Consider the following 12611-nt stretch of genomic DNA (forward strand, 5'->3'; position numbering starts at 1 on the left):
AGCCTGGCGGCATAAATGAGTCTTAAGACTCTTGTGGAAGGCGAGGAGGGTGAGGGCAGTACGAATCTCCAGGGGGAAGAAAGAAAGAAAGAAAGAAAGAAAGGGGGAGGGAGGGAGGGAGGAAGAAAAGAGAAAGAGAAAGAAAAGAAAGAAAAGAAAAAAGAAAAGGAAGGATGGAAGGAAGAAAGAAAGAAAGAGAAAGAAAGGAGGGAGGGAGGGAGGAAAGGAGGAAGGAACGGAGGAAAGAGAAATAGAAAGAAAGAAAGAAAGAAAGGAAAGAAAGAAGAGAAAAGAAAAAAGGAAAGGAAGGAAGGAAGAAAGAAAGAAAGAAAGAAAGGAGGGAGGGAGGAAAGGAGGGAGGAACGGAGGAAAGAGAAATAGAAAGAAAGAAAGAAAGGAAAGAGAAAAGAAAGAAAAAAGAAAAGGAAGGAAGGAAGGAAGGAAGGAAGAAGAAAGACAAAAGAAAGGGGGGAAGGAAGGAAAGAAAGAGAAAGAAGAGAAAAGAAAGACAAAAGAAAGACAAAAGGAAGGAAGGAAGGAAGGAAGGAAGGAAGGAAGGAAGGAAGGAAGGAAGGGAATACTGTATTGTACCATCCCTGGATAAATTCCTAAATAGGACGATCAAGTTGGCTGAAAGTCTGTCAGCCTTCTCCGAGCCTTACATTTCCATGGGATGGGGCCCTAAGCAGGCACACCCAGGAGTTGGTCCTACACATCTTGTAATTTGCCAAGCTTGGCAAGAGCCAACTTTGGCGACTCCCCAAGGATCCCGGGCCTGTCAAAGCAAGCCGTCCCCGGAATGCACGCATGACGGACTCGCTCCAGCTTCCACGGGTCACCTGCCCCACTGCAAAAATAGGCACAGCTTCCTTTAGCGATACAGACACCTGGCAGATGGCTCCTGTATTGTTTTAATGTTGAATCTGCAGCCTTTTTTTTTGGAGGGTGGGTGGGGTGGGAGTTAATGCTGAAGCTCTATGAAAAACCCTCCATACTTTTGCTCGGTTTCCAGTGCTGGGTAGTCCGATACGTGTCTTTGCATCCGTTCCAACTATTTCAGGACGGTCTGTTTGCTCTGCCTTCTCCAAACAGTCGATGCTTGGAAAGGCTCCCAAAGAACCAAGTTGGCTGGAAAGTCGCACTCGCGACTCATCCCAAAGGGCATCAGGCCCAAGAAAAAGACCGGTGTGTCCTGCTCTTTTCTACAATGGGCCTGACTTTCTCAGATACCTTCCCAAGGCCAAGATACTTTGCACAGCTATTGGCAGAGCAAACGTCCATGGACGTTAACAAGGGCTTTGGAAGAAATTTGAAAGAATGCTCATCCGACTGGGAAAATAACTAGAATTGCAAAAATCTAGACCAGCGTTTTTCAAACTTATCTATGTATGTATGTATGTATGTATGTATGTATTTATTTATTTATTAGATTTGTATGCCGCCCCTTTCCATAGACTCGGGGCGGCTCACAACACAATAAAAACAGTTTATAACAAATCTAATAATTTACAATATAAAATATTGAAAAACCCATTATTAAACAGACATACACACAAGCATACCATACATAAATTGTATAGGCCCGGGGGAGATATCTCAGTTCCCCCATGCCTGACGACAAAGGTGGGTTTTAAGGAGTTTGCGAAAGGCGAGGAGGGTAGGGGCAGTTCTAATCTCTGGGGGGAGCTGGTTCCAGAGAGTCGGGGCCACCACAGAGAAGGCTCTTCCCCTGGGGCCCACCAACCGACATTGTTTAGTCGATGGGACCCGGAGAAGGCCCACTCTGTGGGACATAATTGGTCGCTCGGATTCGTGCGGCAGAAGGCGGTCCTGGAGATATTCTGGTCCGATGCCATGAAGGGCTTTAAAGGTCATAACCAACACTTTGAATTGTGACCGGAAATTGATCGGCAACCAATGCAGATTGCGGAGTGTTGGTGTGACATGGGCATACCTTGGGCCATTTTAAGATGTTTTTGCTGGCTGGGGAATTCTGAGACTAGAAATCCACACGTCTCCAAGTTTGGAAAACACGGGCAACTCTTAGGTGGCAGTAAAGAGGCCCAGGACAAAAACCTGACTCTTTACTGCCATCCAGTGGTTGCTCAGAGTTCTGCAGACCACTTGGGCAAGCTCATTGGAGGCCTTGTTTAAATGAAGATGCGCAGAGCAAAAACCTGACTCTTTACTGCCCTCCGGTGGTTGCTCAGAGTTCTGCAGACCACGTAGGAAAGCTCATTGGAGGCCTTCTTTAAATTAAGGTGCGCAGAACAAAAATCCAACTCTTTATTGCCCTGTGAATGTGATGGTTGCTCAGATTTCTGCAGCCCATGTAATGAAAGCTTGTTGGATGGAGGCCTTCTTTAAATTAAGGTCTTGAGATGGAGGCTTTCCCGGGAAGCAGGAAATGGCGAGCTCCAGAGCTAAATTTGCAAGCAGGAGCTGGGGAAAGACCTTTAATTGTGGGTGCCCAGGTTGGAGGTTGTGGTCATCCCACATGCCCACCCAAAGAGGTGGGTGAGGAAGGCCCCACAGGAAAGAGGAGGGCGGTTGGTGGAACCGGGCAAGAGGCAGGCAGGCAGAACATCCCATGCTTGCCGTATTTTTCCTCCCTAAAAGAGGCTGATAATTAGGGTACATCATATGCTCTGAATGTAGATTTCCCCCCCCAGCCCTAACTAGATCTTCCCAGCTCTTATCTTGCAGGCTCTTTCATTGTTTCTCTCTGCAAAGAATGTTTCCCAAGCCCTAAATCTTTGCAGGATTTTTTTCATTGCTCTAACTTGCGCTGAGTAAGTTTCTTTCCAACCCTAACCAGGTGCTAACCATGTTCCCAGCTCTTACCGACTTGCAAGCTCTTTCATTGTTACTCTGCAAAAAATATTTCGTGTGTTTTATTTCCATTGCTGTACTTGCTCCAGATATTTCTTTCCAGCCCTAACCAGGTGCTATGAATGTACCCAAGCTCTTTCATTGTTGCTCTCTGCAAAGAAGAATGTTTTCCAAGCCTTAACTCTTTGCAGGGTTTTTTCCATTATTCTAATTGCTCAAGAATGTTTCTTTCCAGGTGCTAATGATGTTCCCAGCTCTTGGCTTGCAAGCTCTTTCATTGTTACTCTCTCAGAATAATTTTTTAAGCCCTTAACCAGGAGGATAAAATAATGTGCTGAAGCTGACAAGGCTAAGGACGCCAGCCAGATGAATGATTCTTTTCCCTATTTTCCTCCCCCAAAACCAAGGTGCGTCTTATACTCCGAAAAATATGGTCAGTGGGGCAGGAGAGGAAAGCCGGGACCCAAGGCGGCATCTGATGACGGGCTTTCGTTCACTCCAGCTGGGACGGCTTCGCCTCAGCCGGTTCCTACTGGGTGGCAACTGCTCAGCCTTTTATTCGGAGCCCTGCAGCAAGCGGGCACACCCTGTCATTATGGAGAACTGCCTGGGAAGGGAGGAGGCAGAGCAAAGACGAGGGAGAGGGATGTGGGGAGGGGAGGGGAAAGTGGGAGGTGGGAGGAATTGGGCAGGGATGGGAAAATCGCCCGTGGGCAGGAAGGGAAGGGGGGTGGCTGCAGGGCGGCCCACCCAAGCCTGCGGGAAGGAGGCACTTTAAGGTACCAAGAGGCACCTGTGGGTTTGCAAGGGATGCCAGATTTCAAAGGTGAGTCAGGGCTGCTTAGAAGCTGCAACCCCCGGTAAAAAATTCTCCAAAATGCCCATCCCGGATCTGATAAGAGAGAGAGAGAGGAAAAAAAATGTCGGAGGTGCCCACGTGCAAAGTTGCCACGCCTGGAGGGACTTTCTTTGCTCAGGATGGCTTTATTTTGGCTCCCTCTCTCTTTCTTGTGGTTTTGAAGCAGCTTCCTTTGCCTAAGGCTCCTGCAAAAAGAACAAAAAACAAGACACCAAAAAAAAGAAAAGAAAAAAAGAGCCTTCCAAAAAAGAGCAGAGCCTGTGCTCATTTTGTTTGGATTTCTCTTTTCCTCATTCCAAGTGCAAAATGCCTCCAGCCGTTTCTTGGGTCAAGGACATGGCAAGGAAGATTCTCATCTCCAAAGGTTTTAAGAAAAGGATAGAGAGCCATCTGTCTCTCTCTCTCTCCTGGTTATGACCTATAAAGCCCTTCATGGCACCGGACCAGGTTATCTCCGGGACCGCCTTCTGCCGCACGAATCCCAGCGACCAATTAGGTCCCACAAAGTGGGCCTTCTCCGGGTCCCGTCAACTAAACAATGTCGTTTGGCAGGACCCAGGGGAAGAGCCTTCTCTGTGGCGGCCCCGGCCCTCTGGAACCAACTCCCCCCAGAGATTAGAATAGCTCCCACCCTTCTTGCCTTTCGCAAGCTTCTTAAAACCCACCTTTGTCGTCAGGCATGGGGGAATTAAGATATTCTTTCCCCCTCGGCTTCCACAATTTATGTATGGTACATTTGTATGTATGATTGGTTTTTAAAATAAGGGTTTTTAGCTTCTTTAGTATTGGATTGTTGCACGTTGTTTTTATTACTGTCGTTAGCCGCCCCGAATCTACGGAGAGGGGTGGAATACAAATCCAATAAAATGAAATGAAATGGATGGTTTATCTCAGTCGTCCTCAACTTTTCTAATGCCGCGACCCCTTAGTACAGTTCCTCATGTTGTGGTGACCCCCAACCATAAGTCTCCTCTGCACTTTCCTTAGAGTCTCTATGTCTTCGGAGAGGGGCGGCATACAAATCTAATAAATTATGATGATGATGATGATGATGATGATGATGATGATGTCAGTACAACACAGCAAACGAGATCACTATGCTGGATTTCGTATTTCATCACCAGTCGGGCACTTCCCAAGCACCTAGGACTGCGTGATGTAGCGGCGAATTACGGTATGTTTGCCGATCCCAGTAAAGAGGCCTTTTGCAATTGACAGATGGAGATTTTGTCAATTCCGATGGTTTTCAAATGTCCACTGAGATCCTTTGGTACTGCGCCCAGCATGCCAAGTACCACTGGGACCACTTTCACGGGCTTATGCCAGAGTCATTGCAGTTCGATTTTTAGATCTTTGTATTTCGCTAATTTCTCTAGCTGCTTCTCCTCAATTCTGCTGTCTCCTAGGATTGCGATGTCTATGATCCATACTTTCTTTTTCTCCACGATCACAATGTCTGGTGTGTTATGCTTCAGCATTCAGTCAGTCTGAAGTCCCACAGTAGTTTTGTTTGCTCATTTTCGACCACTTTTTCGGGCTTATGATCCCACCAGTTCTTTGCCACTGGTAAATGGTAGTTCCGGCACAAGTTCCAGTGGACCATCTGTGCCACAGCATCATGTCTATGCTTGTAGTCAGTCTGTGCGATCTTTTTGCAGCAGCTGAGTATGTGATCGATTGTTTCATCTGTTTCTTTACAGAGTCTGCACTTTGGATCGTCTGTTGATTTTTCAATTCTGGCTTTGACAGCATTTGTTCTAATGGCCTGTTCTTGTGCCGCCAGTATTAGTCCTTCTGTCTCCTTTTTGAGTGTTCCACTTGTAAGCCATGACCAGGTATTATTATTATTATTATTATTATTATTTGTAGTGTGATGACCAAAACTGGACGCAGCACTCTAGGTGTGGTCTAACTAAGGCTTTAAGTCCTTAGTGGCTGATCACTTAATTATGAACCAGAAGTGTGTAGCAGCAGCCAAAAAGATTAACACAATCCTTGGTTGTATAAACCAGGGATAGGCAAAGTTGGCTCTTCTATGACATGTGGAATTCAACTCCCAGAATTCCTGACCTAGCATAATTGGCCCAGGAATTCTGGGAGTTGAAGTCCACATGTCATACAAGAGCCAACTTTGCCTACCCCTGGTATAAACAGAGGCATAGAATCAAAAAAATCACACAAAGCGGTCTTAATACTGCTTGATTAAAACATGAGTAAGACCACACCTGGAATGTTGCATCCGACTTTGGTCGCATTAAAAAAAAGATGATGAGATTTTGGGAAAAGTGCGGAGAAAAGCAACTAGGATGATTAAATGCCTGGAGACTCAAACAAATGAAGAACGGTTGCAGGATTTGGGCATGGCCAATCTAGAGAAAAGATGGACTAGGGATGATGTGACAGCAGTGTTCCGATATTTGAGGGGCTGCTATTCCAAGTTATTCTCCAAAGCACCTGAAGGCAGGACAAGAAGCAACGGATGCAAACCTATCAAGGAGAGAAGCAACCTTTACAGGTTATGACCTACAAAGCCCTACATGGCATCGGACCAGATTACTTACGGGACCACCGTCTGCCACATGAGTCCCAGTGACCGATTAGGTCCCACAGAGTTGGCCTTTTCCGGGTCCTGTCGTCCAATGTCGACTGGGAAGTCAGGGGAACCCAGGGGAAGAGCCTTCTCTGTGGCGGCCCCAGCCCTCTGGAATCAGCTCCCTCCAGAGATCAGAATTGCCCCCACCCTCCTTGCCTTTTGTAAGCTCCTTAAAACCCACCTCTGTCATCAGGCAGGGGGGAATTGAGATATTTCTTCCCCCCAGGGCTATACAATTTATGCATGGTATATTTGTGTGTATGCTTGGTTTTTAATAAGGGTTTTTAGTTGTTTTAAATATTAGATTTGTTATATGTTGTTTTATTATTGTTGTTAGCTGCCCTGAGTCTACAGAGGGGCGGCATACAAATCCAATAAATAAATAAATAAATAAAACAAACAAACAAACTATAAATCCTCAAATGTCAGCTGGAGACTGAACAGGGAAGTGTAAGTAGGTGTTTGAGGCTAAACTAAAGCAGAAACCCAATGAGAATTACTTACCTGCTCACTCCAAAGCTTTCACAATTGCTTCGTTGACTTCCACACTGATTTGCGCTTCTGCTCTTACTACCTCAGCTCCCCACAGAGATTTGCACTGCCCCCACCCTCCTTGCCTTTCGCAAGAGTCTCAAGACTCATTTATGTTGCCAGGCATGGGACAATTAGATCAAGCCTCCCCCCAACCTGTTTAATAATGAAATGTGTGGTTGTGAAGGAATTGGCTGACTGATTTTACTGTATTGGGTTTTTAGTTGTAATTTTAATGGATTAGATTTTTAATTAATTTATTTATTTTGTCCAATACACAATGAGCCTTTGGAGCCTGGGGAGGGCAAAACACAAGCCTACTGGGCCCACCAGAAGTTGGGAAGCAGGCCATTTCTGGCGTCCAGAGGGCCTCCAGGGGGTGGAGGAAGCTGTTTTTGCCCTACCCACGGATTAAATTATGGGTGTGGGCACTCATGCATGCGTGATAGTACCCACCCATGCTCTTTCGGCACCCAAGGAAAAAAAGGTTCACCATCACTGGACTAAACGATCTCCAAGGCCCCTTCCAACTCAAATTCAATTCTGGGAATTGAAGTCCACACAGCTTTGAAAGTTGCCAAGTTTGAAAAAAACATTGTGCTAAGTTCAGTGTTCTCCGCCTTGGCAACCTTAAGATGTCTGGACGTGGCTGGCAAGGGAATCCTGGGGACGTGAAGTCCAGACGTCTTAAAAGTTGCCCAGTTTGAGAAACACTGACCTACACGACCATTGGTTTTCATTCTATATGCATAGCTAGAGGTATAACAAGCAGGAAGAGGGAGATTATGATCCCGCTATATAGAATGCTGGTGAGACCACATTTGGAATACTGTGTCCAGTTCTGGAGACCTCACCTACAAAACGATATGGATAAAATTGAACGGGTCCAAAGACGGGCTAGAAGAATGGTGGAAGGTCTTAAGCATAAAACGTATCAGGAAAGACTTCATGAACTCAATCTGTATAGTCTGGAGGACAGAAAGGGGACATGATCGAAACATTTAAATATGTTAAAGGGTTAAATAAGGTCCAGGAGGGAAGTGTTTTTAATAGGAAAGTGAACACAAGAACAAGGGGACACAATCTGAGGTTAGTTGGGGGAAAGATCAAAAGCAACAGGAGAAAATATTATTTCACTGAAAGAGTAGTAGATGCTTGGAACAAACTTCCAGCAGACATGGTAGATAAATCCACTGAATTTAAACATGCCTGGGATAAACATATATCCATCCTAAGATAAAACACAGGAAATAGTATAAGGGCAGACTAGATGGACCAGGAGGTCTTTTTCTGCCGTCAGACTTCTATGTGTCTATGTTTCTATGTGTGATCTGTGGTTAAAAGGGGGGGGGGAAGACACCATCTACAAACGAATGAAAGCAAGAGGTGCGAAATGGAATAAACAGACGATAGATTTGCCCCTTATGGCGATTTCCAAGCCCAAGGCAAAAATGTCTCCATGTGTGCAGGAAACGTCCCTTGATGTTATTACGTTCATATATTAAATAGGGTTTCACGCACTTGATGAATCAGAATGGCATGCATTAATTCCCCCCTCCCGTCCTTTCATTTATCCTTTTAAGCATCTTGTGATTTCAGCAAGGGGAAAGAGGCGCAAACAAATCAGGCCCCAATTCATCCAGGGATACGTTTGCACAACTCACTGAAGTTGTTTATTAAGCTCTACCCATTTTCTGACCTGTTGTGATTCCGTCTGAGGCCCCTCAGGGAAGGGCTGATCCTCTGCCGGCTTCCTGCTCAGAGGGGGAGGATGAGGAACAGGAGGTTCAGGCAGACGGGGAGGAGGAATCTCAGGCTGAGGGAGAGGGAGGACAGCCAGAGACCCCCGAGAGGGAGCTCTCCCCAGCAAGCAGCCTGGATTCCTTAGATGAAAATGCACAAGCAATCATCGATCTCCGGCAGAGAAGAGCAACACAACGAAGGGGACAATTAGCCAGGTACTTTCAGCACTAAAGAGGCAACAGCTGGGTTTGGGTGTGGTGCTCTCTGGAAAGGCTGAAAAGGCAGACCCACCCTTCCTGGCTTGTGGAGTATTATCTTTGGGAGTCCTGGGACCTGGCTGTGATCTTTGGTGTCTTGGAATTCTGGTTTGTGACTTTGAATACTGAAACCTTGGGGGGAAAAGGTGTGGGTCTTATTCTCTACAGTGGTGGGTGTGCCAGCAAGAAGTCTGCTGTATTGTCTGGCCATCAGGACTCTGCTGTGAAGCCTCATAGCCTGCCTGTTGGGAAGAACAGGTTTTTCTCTGTGTTTATTTTTCAAACTATAAAGTGCTTTTGCTTTTACCAGCGTGTCTGGCTGCTTTTTCCAGTTGGTGTTGAAGTCTGGGGGCACCCAGACAGAATATGATCTAGCATAGAAACATAGAAACATAGAAGTCTGACGGCAGAAAAAGACCTCATGGTCCATCTAGTCTGCCCTTATACTATTTTCTGTATTTTATCTTAGGATCTACTACTCTTTCAGTAAAATAATATTTTCTCATGTTGCTTTTGATCTTTCCCCCAACTAACTTCAGATTGTGTCCCCTTGTTCTTGTGTTCACTTTCCTATTAAAAACACTTCCCTCCTGAACCTTACTTAACCCTTTAATATATTTAGCATCAAGCTAAACAGGTAGGTTTCCATTTTGCAGGTTATGTATTGGCAGTTCTGTGCTAGCAAAAAACTTCAGAAGAGCAGGATTTAGGGGTAATTTCTGACAGTCTCAAAATGGGTGAACAGTGCAATCAGGCGGTAGGGAAAGCGAGTAGGATGCTTGGCTGCATAGCTAGAAGTATAGCAAGCAGAAAATGGAAGATTGTGATCCCGCTGTATAGAGTGCTGGTGAGACCACATTTGGAGTACTGTGTTCAGTTCTGGAGACCTCACCTACAAAAAGATATTGACAAAATTGAACGGGTCTAAAGACGGGCTACAAGAATGGTGGAAGGTCTTAAGCATAAAACTTATCAGGAAAGACTTCATGAACTCCATCTGTATAGTCTGGAGGACAGAAGGGAAAGGGGGGACATGATCGAAACATTTAAATATGTTAAAGGGTTAAATAAGGTCCAGGAGGGAAGTGTTTTTAATAGGAAAATGAACACAAGAACAAGGGGGCACAATCTGAGGTTAGTTGGGGGAAAGATCAGAAGCAACATGAGAAAATATTATTTTACTGAGAGTAGTAGATGCTTGGAACAAACTTCCACCAGACGTGGTTGGTAAATCCACAGGAACTGAATTTAAACATGCCTGGGATAAACCTATATCCATCCTAATATAAAATACAGAAAATAGTATAAGGGCAGACTAGATGGACCAGGAGGTCTTTTTCTGCTGTCAGACTTCTATGTTTCTATAATAATATTCATATACAGGATACTAGTAAAAAAGAAACATTAGAACAGGGGACGGAAGGCACACTGCCATACTTATGCAAACCTAATATTAACCACTCCAAACGTGGCTGCAGAGCATATGACTTTAGTAATTGAATTGTTGAAGCACGGAACTCTTTACCAGACTCTGTAGTGTCATCCCCTAATCCCCAAAATTTTACCCTTAAGACTATCCACGGTTGACCTCTCCAGATTCCTAAGAGGTCAGTAAGGGGCGTGCATAAGTGCACTAGTGTGCCTTCCATCCCCTGTCCCATTGTCTCTCCTATATCTCCTATATCCTTTCTTCTATTCCTATATCCTTTCTCTATTCTTTCATTGAAATATTTTATTCCTATATCTTATTCCTCTCCAGATTCCTAAGAGGTCAGTAAGGGGTGTCCATAAGGGCACCAGTGTGCCTTCCGTCCCCTGTCCTAATGTCTATCTTATGTTTCTACTAGTTCCATGTATATGAACTCTAATATTCCCAATGATTATTTCTTCCTTATTATTCCTAATGTCTTTCTTCTATTCTTCTATCGATGTGTTTTACCTGCATTGTGTATTGGACAAAATAAAATAAAATAAATAAATAAATCCCTATACAGTAACTCTCAATCCTTGGGCTCCAGTTGTGCTCCAGCTGCAAGCTTTCGTAGGAGGTGGCAGGGGGGGAAGGGAAGAAGGCCCTGCAAAGAAGGAATGGTATCCCAGGGAAGGAGGGAGCCCGGCGCTTGTAGGGAGGGACTCATTCCACACAATGATCCCCTTTCAGCCCCCTCCCACCCACAGCAGGGAAGTGGAAGGGGGGTGGAAGGCAAGGTCAAGCCCTTTCGGCCTTGCAATTTGCTATTTATACATATTGGCTCAAGGCGGAGAAGAGGGCACCATGAGGGCCCCTAACGAAACAAGAACCACACTATGCCATCACTCTCCCCTCCCACATTTGTCAAATTCCTCTTCCCTGGGCTTGCCTTCCTCCTCCTCCCCGCCCAGCGCTGGCTCTCAAGGATCACCAGAGGGCAGAGAGTGGGGGTGGGGAGGCTCCCCTGTAAAAGGAAGAGCCGTGGCGCCTTGCCCAAGGAGGGAGCAGGGCCCGCCTGAACCCGTTGGCTTAGCTGGAGCAACCCGGAGGAAGCTGCCCGCCAGCTTGGGTTGGGAGACGCTGAATGCCCCAGAAAACCCACACACCCATGCAGGCTGCTGCCTTGGGAGGGGGCATGTTGCAAACATTTGTCCTAGCTTGTCTCGGGAAAGGAGAGCCTCTTGCCTTGTCAGGAGGGAAGGGAGAATCGGAGGGGAATTGTAATAAGCTCAGATTCTGGCCCACCATATTCCTTCCCCTTCCTTCCTCTCTCCCTCATTCATTTCTTCCTTCTTTCCTTCCTTCCTCTCCCTGTCCTTATTCCTTCCTTCTTTCTTTCCTCTCTCCCTCTTATTCCTTCCTTTCTTCCATTTTCCTCCCCGTCCTTATTCCTTACTTCCTTTTTCCTCTCCCTCCCCTTATTCCTTCCTTCTTTCCTCATTCCTTCCTTCCTTCTATTTTCCTCTCCCCGTCCTTATTCCTTCCTTCCTTCCTCTCCCTGTCCATATTCCTTCCTTCTTTCCTCTCTTCCTCTTATTCCTTCCTTCCTTCCATTTTCCTCTCCCTGTCCTTATTCCTTCCTTCCTCTCCCTGTCCTTATTCCTTCCTTCCTTTTTCCTCTCCCTCCCCTTATTCCTTCCTTCTTTCCTCTCTTCCTCTTATTCCTTCCTTCCTTCCATTTTCCTCTCCCCGTCCTTATTCCTTACTTCCTTTTTCCTCTCCCTCCCCTTATTCCTTCCTTCTTTCCTCATTCCTTCCTTCCTTCTATTTTCCTCTCCCCGTCCTTATTCCTTCCTTCCTTCCTCTCCCTGTCCATATTCCTTCCTTCTTTCCTCTCTTCCTCTTATTCCTTCCTTCCTTCCATTTTCCTCTCCCTGTCCTTATTCCTTCCTTCCTCTCCCTGTCCTTATTCCTTCCTTCCTTTTTCCTCTCCCTCCCCTTATTCCTTCCTTCCTCTCATTCCTTCCTTCCTTCTATTTTCCTCTCCCTCCCCTTATTCCTTCCTTCTTTACTCTCCCTGTCCATATTCCTTCCTTCCTCTCCTTATTCCTTCCTTCCATCTTCCTCTCCCTCCCCTTATTACTTCCTTCTTTCCTCTCTTCCTCTTATTCCTTCCTTCCTTTTTCCTCTCCCTCCCCTTATTCCTTCCTTCTTTCCTCTCATTCCTTCCTTCCTTCTATTTTCCTCTCCCTGTCCATATTCTTTCCTTCTTTACTCTCCCTGTCCATATTCCTTCCTTCCTCTCCTTATTCCTTCCTTCCATCTTCCTCTCCCTCCCCTTATTCCTTCCTTCTTTCCTCTCTTCCTCTTATTCCTTCCTTCCTT

The sequence above is a fragment of the Erythrolamprus reginae genome, chromosome 1 (assembly GCF_031021105.1).
Source record: "Erythrolamprus reginae isolate rEryReg1 chromosome 1, rEryReg1.hap1, whole genome shotgun sequence".
Classification (NCBI taxonomy): Eukaryota; Metazoa; Chordata; class Lepidosauria; order Squamata; family Dipsadidae; genus Erythrolamprus; species Erythrolamprus reginae.